The sequence below is a fragment of the Camelus ferus genome, chromosome 12, assembly GCF_009834535.1.
Source record: "Camelus ferus isolate YT-003-E chromosome 12, BCGSAC_Cfer_1.0, whole genome shotgun sequence".
NCBI lineage: Eukaryota > Metazoa > Chordata > Mammalia > Artiodactyla > Camelidae > Camelus > Camelus ferus.
The window spans coordinates 13009683-13020827 of record NC_045707.1 but is presented as its reverse complement, the minus strand read 5'-3'; the positions used below and the strand labels follow the sequence as shown (position 1 = coordinate 13020827).

The 11145-nt window shown below is 40.9% G+C and overlaps 1 long non-coding RNA gene across 1 annotated transcript; it reads left to right on the top strand.

The window, feature by feature from the left end:
* Positions 1–237: 237 nt before the first annotated feature.
* Positions 238–4085, top strand: LOC116667573. The gene is made up of 3 exons (XR_004324442.1): positions 238–352; positions 3275–3375; positions 3488–4085. It is a non-coding gene; the product is annotated as an uncharacterized LOC116667573 (long non-coding RNA).
* Positions 4086–11145: the final 7060 nt, after the last annotated feature.

The following is an 11145-nucleotide window of genomic DNA, read 5'->3' as shown; positions in this document are numbered from 1 at the left end:
CAGGGAAATCAGACCCCAGGACAACAAGCATCCCGACAGCCTGGAGTTCAGCTGCTGAGTCCCCTCTTTCTCTCCTTCCTGACCAGATGGTGGCCTTAGCTTCCTGCCCACAACTCAGTCATCTTTATCTCAGGAGCGACACGAAGCACCCATGGATGTCAAGCCTCTTCAGCTATGTCTGTGTGACTGAGGAGTTCTTCCAGGTACCTCTGAGGGGGAGCAGGTAACAACATCAAAGTGGAAAAGAGACACGATGTCAAATAACCCATTCCCTGTCCCCTAGTCAGCAACAGTGCCATCGCCAAGAACTGCCTTCAGTTTGCTGAAATTGTGGTCTCTCCAAATACGTAAGGTAAGAAATCTTAAAACAAACAAACAAACAAACAAAAAAGACATTGATCTAGTTCTGGAGATTTTCCACTTTAAAAGAACAAGTGATCATACATCAATCTTCCAAATAATCTGTTTCTCAAAGTTTTGGGGAATTAGTCACTGATCCTAAGTGTATAACTTTAAACTTCCAGAGTTATGTACATGCTTCCTGAAAAGGTGGGAAAAAATCACACATCAATATAGTTTTTAAAAGTGAGGTATCTGGTCTAAATTGGCAATAAAAGGAACTAAATATACTGAAGACATTTACTTTATTTTTTTTAAAATTTTTTTGGAGGGGAGGCAATTAGGTTTATTCACTTATTTACTTTTAGAAGAGGTACTGGGGATTGAGCCCAGGACCTCATGCATGCTAAGCATGCACTCTACCACTGAGCCATACCCTCCCTGAGCATACTTACTTTAAGGCTACAACTCCAGGAAGCAGCTGTTTATTTTTCTCGAAGGGAAAATCACCCCTTCAGTTTTGGTAAATGATGAATTTTCTTCCAGGGTCTCCAATCTACTGTAGCCTCTCATGGAATCATACTGTGTTCCAAGCCAAAACTAAGCTATATTTCTTTTTAATTTCCTTCCTTTTTCTTTGTATTTCGCCTTTAAAGTGACTCAGTCTCAAGAGATGTGGAACTCATGGTTCACAACCCTTCCACTCCAGAGAGAGGGATTGTATTTTTAAACTGATCCCTAAATAGAAAGATCCAAAGAAGGAACTATGTGAAATATGAAAATCTCTTTTCAAAATGCACGAGAGCCTCATAAATTTGAAAACATTCTTCTCTCACAAACTGCTCCGAAAAGAAACATTTAGTGCTAACCGCCTTTCTTACAGACAATGAAGCAAACAAGGGAACATTCCTCCTTGCTTGTAGGGGAGAGACCAGCGAAGCAAGGACTCTTTTTTCTTAAAACACACACACACACACTACACATAAGCAGTAATACCTTAAAAAGCAGTCACAGATTTTACGATGATATTTATTGAAGAAGAATTAATTATCAACAAGGCCGGGAGTGTCTCCACATGACTTGTCCCTATGCCACGCTGTTTATGGAAAGCTCTCCTGGTCTAGGGAGGAAAGCATGACCTTGTAGTTGTGCAGAGATGGATTCAAGATCAGATCTGCCCATACTAGCTGTGCGATCTCCAGCAAGTTCCTAAACCTGCCGACGCATCAGTTGGCTTAGTCTGCAGTGAAATTTACCAAAGCTCCCATCTTTCAGGGCTTACCACATGCCGGGGTCTGCCTGGGGAATCACTGCAGCCCCCCGGGACTGACTGGTGCCTGTTTTAATTAGAGATTTACTGCAAAAGGATACTAAGTCTTGTAGGGTAAGCCTCAACCTTAAGGAGTTAAGTAACTTGCTAAGGAGTGGTGGAGCTGAGACTCGAGCCTCAGTCCGCTGATTAATTTACTCTCACAATGAGAATGAATGGCAAGTGCCCGTGATTGGGGTAGTTTTGGAGATTAAATAAAATAACTTAGAAAGTGCCTATCACTGTATGCATCACACAACGGAATATCACACAGCACCGAAAATGAAGGGGCTAGAGTTAATTTAGTAATACAAACTTGAATGAAAAACAAAACAAGTCTCAGCTACACGTCAGTAAACAATAAATAAAATAAAATAAAGTAGATAAACAACAAGGTCCGACTGTATAGCACAAGGAACTATATTCAATAGCTTGTAATAACCTATAATGGAAAGGAATCAGAAATATATGTGTGCGTGTAAAACTGAATCACTTTGCTGTACACCAGAAACTAACCCAACATTGTAAATCAACTATACTTCAATTAAAAAAATTTTTTTCTAAAAGCAAATTCAGGATGTCACATACATATAGCATTATACCCTTTTAAAAAAGTTCAAAACAACTAAAACTAAACAATACCTTGATTAGCATACTTACATATAACTTCCCGAAGGCTTACGATAGATCAGGGCTAGGCTGAATGCTTTACACACAATAGCTCACTTAATCCTCATATCTCATGTTTAACATGATTTGTGAAACACACATATTGGTTAAAGGAGCCCCACAAAGTCTTCCAGCTTTCTGGGATCTCCTTTTCAGTGTGCAAATCAAAACAGTGTGAGCCCTTTTGTAATACTGTCTTACGCAAGATTTCTGCACATTTGCAAGGGCTTTTTTTTTTCTTCCCATCATCTCTTCTTGCTTTACCTTTTCTGTTCTTCCTGAATTCTCGACCCTACGTGGGTCTTTTCTCCTGCCTGTGTCATCCCTCAGCTCCCTGTCAAACATGCAACACAGGCCTTTTCCTTAACTTCACAAAGCATCACCAGCTTCATCTGCCATCTGAAGATGGCGGGTTTCTGCAGAAGTATTCCCTCAAGGGAAGCCAGGTAGCAGGTTGCACTGCAGCAAAGCCAGCAGTGGAACATCCAACATCACACTGAATGTCGCTGAAAGAACACACGAGAAACTGCTAGACGCCCAAGGAGAAGGGAACTCGAGGGCTGGGGGCTCAGGAGTGGAAGGCAAGCTTGTAGTTTATACCAGGGGCTTACGTCACATTTTCAAGACAACAAAATACAATTTATAAAAGTTCTTTTAGAAAGGATTGGTTTGCTTTTCTTTTTTAAATTGTATAGTTGACACACAATGTTAGATAAGTCAGAAGTGTATTAATAAGTGAGGCAGAATTTTTAAAGGTTATAATGCATTGGTAGTACTTTGCTCTTAGTAGTCCCTTGGCCACGCAGAACCCGTCCTCCTGTGGCACCTCAGCCTTCAACCACGTGGCGGGACGCTCACCACCCCCCCACCTCCCTCCACTCTCAACCCTTATTCTCCACATTCCCTCCTTCTTATCTGCTTCTCCCTCAGTTGTACCCTCTTCTTTTGGTTTTCCAGACTAAGCCGAGCAAACGAAAGAAGGGAAACCTTCATCTTTCATGTCCAAAAAGGCCGTTCCTCGTCTCTATGATCTCTGCCATCACGAACTGGAAGCTGCAGTAAGTTCCTATTTTAAATCATACCTACTAGGGCGGCTGTAATAACACAGTGGAGAGTAACAGGTGTTGGTAAAGACGTAGAGCTATTGAAACCCCTGTGCGTTGCTTGCAGGAATGTAAAATGGTGCAGCCACCGTGGAAAAACAGCTTGGCAGTGTCTCAAAAGGTTAAACGTGGAATCACCATATAACCCAGCAATTCAACTCCTATGTATATATCCAGAAGGACTGAAAGCAGGGACTTGAACAGGAATGTGCACCCCCCGTGTTCACAGCAGCATTATTCACAGCAGCTAAAAGGTGGAAACAACCCAAGTGTCCGCCAACAGATGAATGGTAAACGAAATATGATGCACACATACCATAGAATGGGATCAAATGTTGACATATTCTGATACGTGCTACAACACAGATGGACCTGGGAAAAGTATACTTGGTGAAATAAGCCAGACACAGAAAGGCAAATAGTACATGATTCCACTTACAGAATGTATCTAGAACAGGCAAATGTACAGAGACAGAAAGTAGCATGGAGGTCACCCGAGGCTGAGGGGAAGGGACCAGGCAGTGTTACTGTTGAACTGGCACACCGTTTTTGTTGGGGATGGTAACACATTTTGGGGTGTGCACAGTGGCTGTGGTTACACAACACTGTACATGTAATTTGATGACACTGAATTGTACACTTACTAATGGTAAAAAAAAGGTAAATAATATGTTATATATACGTTACCACATAACCTCCCCCTCCAAATCCCTTGCTTTCTCTATCTGCTGTACACTGTTTCCCCCATTCAAGAGGTGCAAACTCAGATTTAAAACTTTAGTGCAGCACTGAGATTCAAATCCAGGTATGGATTCAGACCTTCTCTTAATCCTAAATCACACTCAATCGTTATTCTCTTATTTACTGTACCACTTCATGATGGCACTTCTAATGTTAAATTGTAGCTGACGGTTGCTGGTTCCCTGGCTTGATTGTGAACTCCTTAAAGGAAGGAAAAGCTTTCTCCATCTTTGGATGTTTGATGTTTATTTCAGGGCCTGACAGCTGGAGTCCTCTGGAAGTGAAGGCATTGCTAAGGGCCAAAACCCAGCAGAGGGCCCACCCTGGCATGGGCTGTGTTGGATTCCATCAAGTAAGTCAGCAACAGAGCACTTATTGCAGGCACGGCTAGAGGCTGGGTGCAGGGACAAAGGGCACAGTGCCCAACCTCAGGGAGCATCAGTCTGGTGGGTGAGGTGGACGGTGAGACAGAGCCTTAGAGAACAGACACCTGCTCTGTAAGGGCACAAAGTAGGGTGGGAACCCAGGAGGGGAAATGCAGGCGGGAAGTTAAGGGAGACTTTCTGGAAGAGGTGTGCTCGATCTGAGTCTTGCTGAAAAATGAGGATAATCCTGCAGAAAAGGAGCAAGAAACAGTGTTCCGGGCAGCAGACAAAGCAGATACACAGGCATGGAGGGGTAAGGGTGTGGAGGGTTCTGGGACTAGTCCTGGGTGGGTGGGATAGTGGAGGGGAGGGAGGGGCGGGAGATGCGCCGTGATACAAAGCGGGAGTGGTGGACAAAGTCCTGGTAGTGTAGGGCCAGGAAAATTTGGGACTTCAAGCTGACAGGGGTAGGAAGCCACCAGAGTGTTTTAAGAAGAGAACTGGACTGCTAATGAAACACATCTTGGTCCAGACTCAGAAAATCGTCAAAAGGAGGCTGACCCACATAGCTGTATAGAGCATTTGGAAAGACCTACTGACCACCCATATTATCTGCCTTATAAATATTTATTAAATGAAAGAATGAGTTAGTCTCCAGGACTTAAATGATAAATCATTAAACAATACTTTGTTCCCTCTCTCAATTTTCAACCATTTGCAATGTAGAAATGAATTCTAAAAGACATTGGAGAACATGTGAACCAGAGTTTCTGGACTCCCCAAAGTCACAGTAGCACACGGTGGAACAATGAACAAATGTTTAACTGTGAACGAGGGTATTTCATGTGTGTGGGTGCCCTTCTCTTTACCAGTTCAGCCCAGAGAAAAGCTGAGAGAATTCTGCCGGGACAAAATTGAAAGCACCTCTCCTGGAAACAGCTTGATTATTGATATCTATTTAATAACAGACAGTGCAAATGGGAGCACCGTGCATTTTGCTCACCCAAGGCATTTGAGTTTACTATGAGCATCATCAGACAGAGTAAAGCATGCTGTGGTAGTGAAACATGCCAAATCTCGGTGGCTTAACACACTGATAGTTCTTTCTCATGCATGCAGTATGTCCAAGGTGTGTCAGGAGGACGGCCCCAGGCTTACTGTATCTCCCTGCCCGGCACGTGCTTGGCATCTGAGCAAGAAGAAGAGAATAGAGTGAATTGTGGACTGGTTCTTAAAACTTCTGTCTGGAAGTTCAGGCATCTCTTCCATTGACATTTTGTTGGCTGAAGTAAATAACGTGGTCTTACACAAGGTGGGAGAGAACTGTGATCCCAACACATGACCAGAAGCAGGGAGAACCGGAAGTATTTGTTGAAAATCACCGCTGACGTCACAGTCTGCTGCTTCTGGTCTCCAAATATTGATTCTTTCCCCCTCTATTTAAAAAACACTCATCTTATAAACTCAAAATGGATTACAGACTTCAACGTAAGACCAGATACTATGAAACTCCTAGAGGAAAACATAGGCAGAGCACTGCTGGGCATAAAGCACAGCAATATATTTTTTGAACCAGCTCCTGCGTTAATGGAAATAAAAGCAAACGTAAACAAACAGGGATCTAATTAAACTTAAAAGCTTTTGCACACCTAAGGATATCATCAACAAAACAAATAGAAAACCTACAGAATAGGGAGAAAATATTTGCAAATGATGTGACCAACAAGAGACTAATTTCCAAAATATACAAACAGCTCATAGAGCTTAATATAAAAAGAAAAAGCAACGCAATCAAAAAACAAGCAGAAGACCTAACTAGACCTCTCTCCAAAGAAGACATATAGATGGCCAACAAGCACATGAAAAGATGCTCAACATCACTAATTGTTAGAGAAATGCAAATCAAAACTGCGATGAGATATCACCTCACATCAGTCAGAATGGCCACCATTAGAAAACCTACAAATGACAAATGCTGGAAAAGGTGTGGAGAAAAAGGAACCTACACTGTTGGTGGGAATGTAAATTGGTGCAGCCACTATGGAGGACAGTATGAAGCTTCCTTAAAAAACTAAAAATAGACTTGCTATATGATCCAGCGATTCCACTCCTGGGAATATATCTGGAGAAAAATATAATTCAAAAAGACACATGCACCCCATTGTTCACAGCAGCACTGTTTACAATAGCCAAGACATGGAAGCAACCTAAGTGTCCATCAACAGATGACTGGATAAAGAAGTTGGGGGATATACAAATATACATACAATGGAAACTACTCAGTGATAAAAAAGAATAAAATAACTCCATTTGAGCAACATGGTTGGACCTGGAGATCGTCATTCTAAGTGAAGTAAGCCAGAAAGAGAAAGAAAAATGCCATATGATATCGCATATATGTGGAATCTAACAAAAAAAGGGACACAAATGAACTTATCAACAAAACAAACAGACTCACAGACATAGAGAACAAATCTATGGTTACGAGGGGGTAAAGAGAGTGGGAAGGGATACATTGGGAATTTGAAAATTGCACCTCTTGGGGAGTGATGGAAATGTTAGCTATCTTGGTTGTGATAGTGGTTTCCTTAGTGTATACATCTATCAAAATTCATCAGATTGTACGTATGAAATATGTGTAGTTTACTGTACAGGAACCATACCACAATAAAAGTGTTTAAAAAATAAAGAAAAGAAAGAAAAGAAAGAAAGAAAGAAAGAGAGAGAGAGAGAGAGAGAGGGAGGGAGGGAGGGAGGGAGAAAGAAAGAGAGAGAGAGAGAAGAAGAAGAAAGGAAGGAAGGAAGGAGAAGGAAGAAGAAGAAGAAAGAAGAAAGAAGAAAGAAGAAAAAGAAAGAAGAGAGAGAGAGAAGGAGAGAGAGAAGAGAAGAGAGAGAGAGAGAGAGGAGAGAGAGAAGAAAGGAAGGAAGAAGGAAGAAAGGAAGGAAGAAAGAAGGGGAGAGAAAGAGAGAAAGAGAAGAGAGAAGACAAGACAAGACCGATCCTGAGGGTGACAAGCCAAAAGTCTCATCCACAGCATCAAACTCAATGTCTGGAACTTCTGGGAGATACATGGTGGTCTCTTCATTGGGACTGATGCCCATTGTGTCTACATTAGGGCTCTATGTGACTCTTCTTGCTCCAAGTCCTATGAACTAAAAAGAGAACTTATCAGCCCTCAGTGTACTGTGCACTGGGGATCAGAGGCAGGATAAATAATCCTGAAAGTCCAGGTCTGTAACGATTCTGAAATACTGCTAGACCAGCCTGAGGAGGGCTTCCTTCCCTGGGATAGGATAAATTATTTAATTAGGCTCCAGTTCTGCCCCCCACAAGGGTCTTTTCAATCCATGCGCTTTCATAGCCCTTGAATGAAACGTCTACATGATTCTTCCTTTTATGGTATCCTGTTTAGCCTTATCAGAAGTGGGAATTAGTGAATGCATCTTCCTTAGGTGTTAGGGAGTTTTTCTTGCCCACTTTCTACTCATAGAAGATGGGGGCCAAGTGTGGTTTTAAATCCAGAGCAGTCAATTTCTCTTTTCTCGGCTAGTGGTCCCTTTAGCATTTTAACACTCTCAAAAATTTAGTCATATTCTCATCTGATTCCAGTCAATTCCATATGCCAATGGCCATAGCCACAGTTCTTTTTTGAGACAGGCTTCCTTTTTTAATTTATTCTGAGATAAAATTAACATACAATAGAATTCACCCATTTAAAGTAGAAGACTCAATGATTTTTCCTGTGTTCACAGAGTTACTGCAACCATTGCCAATAATTACAGAACAGTTTCATCTCAAAAAGAAACCCTATGCCCCTTGGCAGTCACTCCCTGTTTCCCCCAGCTTCTCCAGCCCACCTGACTCCACTCCCAGCAAGAGGCAAATACAAAAATCTACTTTCTGTCTTTATGGATTTGTCTATCCTGTATATTTCATATAAACCAGATCATATAATATATGGTCCTTTGTGACTGGCTTCTTTCACTTAGCATCATATTTCTAAGGTTCATCAACATTGTAGATTGCAGATGTACTTAATTTCTTTTTATTGACAAATAATATTTTATTGAATGGATGTACTGTATTTGATTTATCCATCAAACAACAGACATTTGCGTTGTCTCCATGTTTTGGCTATTATGAATAATGCTGCTATAAACATTTAAATTTACAAGCTTCTGCACAGCAAAGGAAACCACAAGTAGAACAAAATGACAACCTACGGAATGGGATATTTTTGCAAACGATGAAACCAACAAAGGCTTGATCTTCAGAATATATAAGCAGCTCATATGACTTAGTAAGAAAAAAACAAACAACCCAATCCAAAAATGGGCAGAAGACCTAAACAAGCAATTCTCCAAGGAAGAAATACAATTGATCAATAGGCACATGAAAAAATGCTCAATATCACTAATTATCAGAGAAATGCAAATCAAAACTACAATGAGATATCACCTCACACCAGTCAGATTGGCCATCATTCAAAAGTCCACAAATGACAAATGCTGGAGAGGCTGTGGAGAAAAGGAAACCCTCCTACACTGCTGGTGGGAATGCAGTTTGGTAAGCCACTGTAGAAAACAGTATAGAGATTCCTCAAGAGACTAGGAACAGACTTACCATATGACCCAGGAATCCCGCTCCTGGGCATATATCCAGAAGGAACCCTACTTCAAAATGGCACCTGCACCCCAGTGTTCATAGCAGCACTATTTACAATAGCCAAGACATGGAAACAGCCTAAATGTCTATTGAGAGATGACTGAATAAAGAAGATGTGGTATATTTATACAATGGAATACTATTCAGCCATAAAAATGACAGCATAACGCCATTTGCAGCAACATGGATGTCCCTGGAGAATGCCATTCTAAGTGAACTAAGCCAGAAAGAGAAAGAAAAATACCATATGAGATCACTCATATGTGGAATCTAAAAAAAAAAAAAGAACATAAATACAAAACAGAAACAGACTCATAGACATAGAATACAAACTTGTGGTTGCCAAGGGGGTGGGGGGTAGGAAGGGACAGACTGGGAGTTCAAAATTTGTAGATACTGACAGGGATATGCAGAATAGATAAACAAGATTATACAGTATAGCACAGGGAAATATATACAAGATCTTGTGGTAGCTCACAGCAAAAAAAAATGTGACAATGAATATATGTATGTTCATGTATAACTGGAAAATTGTGCTCTACACTGGAATTTGACACAACATTGTAAAATGACTATAACTCAATAAGAAAATGTTAAAAAAAATTTATGTACAAGTTTTTGGACAAACATAGATTTTCTTTTCTCTTCAGTCATACATCTTGAATTATCCATGTCTCTGCTTTATTGCCTCTCTCTCTATCTCTCTTTCTCTTTCTTTCTTTCTCCCTATCTCTCTCTCTCTCAGTTGCAATCACCCTGGCCCTATCTTAGGAAAGCCACGCCTATAGTTCATTCACCCTATTTTACCCAATTGATGAAAAGATATAACCCAAAAACATGCCCAATGGCTGTGTCTTGATTTGGTCCTTGCTGCAGGGCTATTTTAATCAGATTTTGTTATCAGAGCATTGCTCAATGCTGCTTTTTACTGTTTGAGGCTCAGAAATGGTGGCCTTTGGCAATTCTATACATTCCCAGATCTGTGGACTCTATTCCCTTTCCTGCTTGCAAACTGGCCAATTCTTTTCTGAGCTCATCTATTTCTTATCATACCCTGCCAAACACAGTCATCAGTAACCAACACAGGCTATAAACATTCTATTTCCAACCTCTTCTTCTAAGGCTACAAATTATTAGGAACTTGATGTGTCTTCCATATTATCTCAGACGACAATTTCACCAAATGTTTTGCCATTGCATAATATGGAGATACATTCCTCCTCCAGTGATAATTTTCTGCCAACTGCCACCAGCCCCTAAGCCAGTACTTCACTGTACAGGAATTTAATTCAAATAGAACTTTCTATAACATCTTGGCTAGGTGATGCTCTGGTAAAAAACAAAACAAAACAAAACAGAAACCCCAGAATCTCAGCTCTTTAATCTTACAAAAATTTAGTTCTTGCCTTTGCTACATATCCAACGCAGATCATCAAGGCACTGGGAAAGTCAAAATAGCTTAGACTGCACAAATCTGCCCTACCACTCACCGGATTGGAAAAAAAAAGACACAGATAAAGCCAGCTGCAAAGTTAACAGGAAACAGTATTTCCCCCAAGGACACACTGCAGCTGTAAAATGTCATAACAACCCCCTTCTTTTAAGTGATGACTGCTTTTTTCCTCCCTGAGAAACTCTTCTCTAAAATCAGAGACTATCAGAAATGTAAATAATCTGATTTCATTGTTGTTTGAAAAGATATCATAAGAATGGAACAACCTACTCTTGCCCAGGGGGCGCCAAGTTACTGTGACGCAGAGAAGCCATCAGGATTTCCAGCCCAGGTGCAGAGCTTCAGATAAGGGATTTCTGCACATAATGTGTCACATCTATCTTAGCTTCTGCTGTTTTTTTTCCCCCCAAAAAAACAAGACCCTGGGTCTACTTTGCAGTCTGGATGTGATGTTGACCACTTTATACAGCCTTGAATTGCTTGAAGCCAATCAAAACACT